The following is a 2,822-nucleotide window of genomic DNA, read 5'->3' on the forward strand; positions in this document are numbered from 1 at the left end:
AAAATGCTTCATGAAAATAGCCATTTGTGTGACGTCAAAAAAAGGGGCGGTCAAAGAGGCGGGGTGTTTTCATGCTGCTTTCATGACTATGGGAATATTTACAACTACGACTGAGAACGATTTGAACTCGAGCGAGGACCACCCAAAAATGTCTCTTTCTGATTGTTCCCAACAAAAAAGATCAGTTAGAATTAGAGATGTCCGATATTATCGGCCGATAAATGCTTTACAATGTAATATCGGAAATTATCAGTATCGTTTTTTTTATTATCGGTATCGTTTTTTAAATATTTTTTATTTTATTAAATCAGCATAAAAAACACAAGATACACTTACAATTAGTGCACCAACCCCCAAAACCTCCCTCCCACACTCATTTACACAAAAGGGTTGTTTCTTTCTGTTATTAATATTCTGGTTCCTACATTATATATCAATATACAGGTAAAAGCCAGTAAATTAGAATATTTTGAAAAACTTGATTTATTTCAGTAATTGCATTCAAAAGGTGTAACTTGTACATTATATTTATTCATTGCACACAGACTGATGCATTCAAATGTTTATTTCATTTAATTTTGATGATTTGAAGTGGCAACAAATGAAAATCCAAAATTCCGTGTGTCACAAAATTAGAATATTACTTAAGGCTAATACAAAAAAGGGATTTTTAGAAATGTTGGCCAACTGAAAAGTATGAAAATGAAAAATATGAGCATGACACCAGCAGATGACATGGCACCCCAAACCATCACTGATGGTGGAAACTTTACACTAGACTTCAGGCAACGTGGATCCTGTGCCTCTCCTGTCTTCCTCTAGACTCTGGGACCTCGATTTCCAAAGGAAATGCAAAATTTGCATGGTTGGGTGATGGTTTGGGGTGCCATGTCATCTGCTGGTGTCGGTCCACTCTGTTTCCTGAGATCCAGGGTCAACGCAGCCGTCTACCAGCAAGTTTTAGAGCACTTCATGCTTCCTGCTGCTGACTTGCTCTATGGAGATGGAGATTTCAAGTTCCAACAGGACTTGGCGCCTGCACACAGCGCAAAATCTACCCGTGCCTGGTTTACGGACCATGGTATTTCTGTTCTAAATTGGCCCGCCAACTCCCCTGACCTTAGCCCCATAGAAAATCTGTGGGGTATTGTGAAAAGGAAGATGCAGAATGCCAGACCCAAAAACGCAGAAGAGTTGAAGGCCACTATCAGAGCAACCTGGGCTCTCATAACACCTGAGCAGTGCCAGAAACTCATCGACTCCATGCCACGCCGCATTAACGCAGTAATTGAGGCAAAAGGAGCTCCAACCAAGTATTGAGTATTGTACATGCTCATATTTTTCATTTTCATACTTTTCAGTTGGCCAACATTTCTAAAAATCCCTTTTTTGTATTAGCCTTAAGTAATATTCTAATATTGTGACACACGGAATTTTGGATTTTCATTTGTTGCCACTTCAAATCATCAAAATTAAATGAAATAAACATTTGAATGCATCAGTCTGTGTGCAATGAATAAATATAATGTACAAGTTACACCTTTTGAATGCAATTACTGAAATAAATCAAGTTTTTCAAAATATTCTAATTTACTGGCTTTTACCTGTATATCAATTCAGTCTGCAAGGGATACAGTCCGTAAGCACACATGATTGTGCGTGCTGCTTTTCCACTAATAGTACTAACCTTTAACAGTTAATTTTACTCTTTTTCATTAATTACTAGTTTCTATGTAACTGTTTTTATATTGTTTTACTTTCTTTTTTATTCAAGAAAATGTTTTTAATTTATTTATCTTGTTTTATTATTATTATTATTTTTTTAAAAGGACCTTATCTTCACCATACCTGGTTGTCCAAATTAGGCATAATAATGTGTTAATTCCACGACTGTATATATTGGTATCGGTTGATATTGGTATCGGTAATTAAGGGTTTAGTCAATATCAGAATATCGGATATCGGCAAAAAGCCATTATCTGACATCCCCAGTTAGAATAATACATAATGTTGGATATAGAGAACATACAAACACTTTATTTAATGAATCAAAAATACTGAAATTCCACGACATAGTGAATTTGCAAACTGCTAAAATTATACACAACCTGCTACCCAAGAATATACAACAATTCTTCTCAACAAAAGAGGAGAAACATAATCTTGGAGAAAAATGTAATTTAAAACATTTGTACGCACGTACAACACTTAAGACCTTTAGTATGTCAGTATGTGGACTTAAATTATGCAATGGATTAAGCAAAGAAATCAAACAATGTACTAATATGAACCACTTCAAGAAACTCTTCAAACTTAAAGTGTTTACAAAGTACAAAGAAGAAGAATCATGATAAACATTCAGAAATGATTTCATTGATCCATTCATTTTCTAGATAATCTTACTCATCTCACCATATGAAATATAACTTACTTCACTAATTATTATTTATTTATTTTTATTGTTTTTACGTATGGAGTATATAAGTGAACAAAAGTTTGAGCAACTGCTATGTAAAGAAAAAAGGGTAGGATTAAATAAACTCTGCTTTTTAGAACATGTTGAATAGAGAAACTGGAAATTGTGATGTATCATGTTGTATGCGTGCATGTTCCATATAACCTCAAACTCAACTCAACTCAACAGTTTTTGTTGAACTGAGACCTTTTGAATTCATCATACTCATTATAACCCTTCAATTTACAACCGGCTGCAGGTATACGGAGTATCTCTCCAAAAAGAAGTAGCAATTTAGTTCAACAAGCAACCTGTGGTTCCAAAGCCTTAATCTATTTCTCCCGCCTTGCACAAACGTCCAGTATAT

The sequence above is a fragment of the Nerophis lumbriciformis genome, linkage group LG27, assembly GCF_033978685.3.
Source record: "Nerophis lumbriciformis linkage group LG27, RoL_Nlum_v2.1, whole genome shotgun sequence".
NCBI lineage: Eukaryota > Metazoa > Chordata > Actinopteri > Syngnathiformes > Syngnathidae > Nerophis > Nerophis lumbriciformis.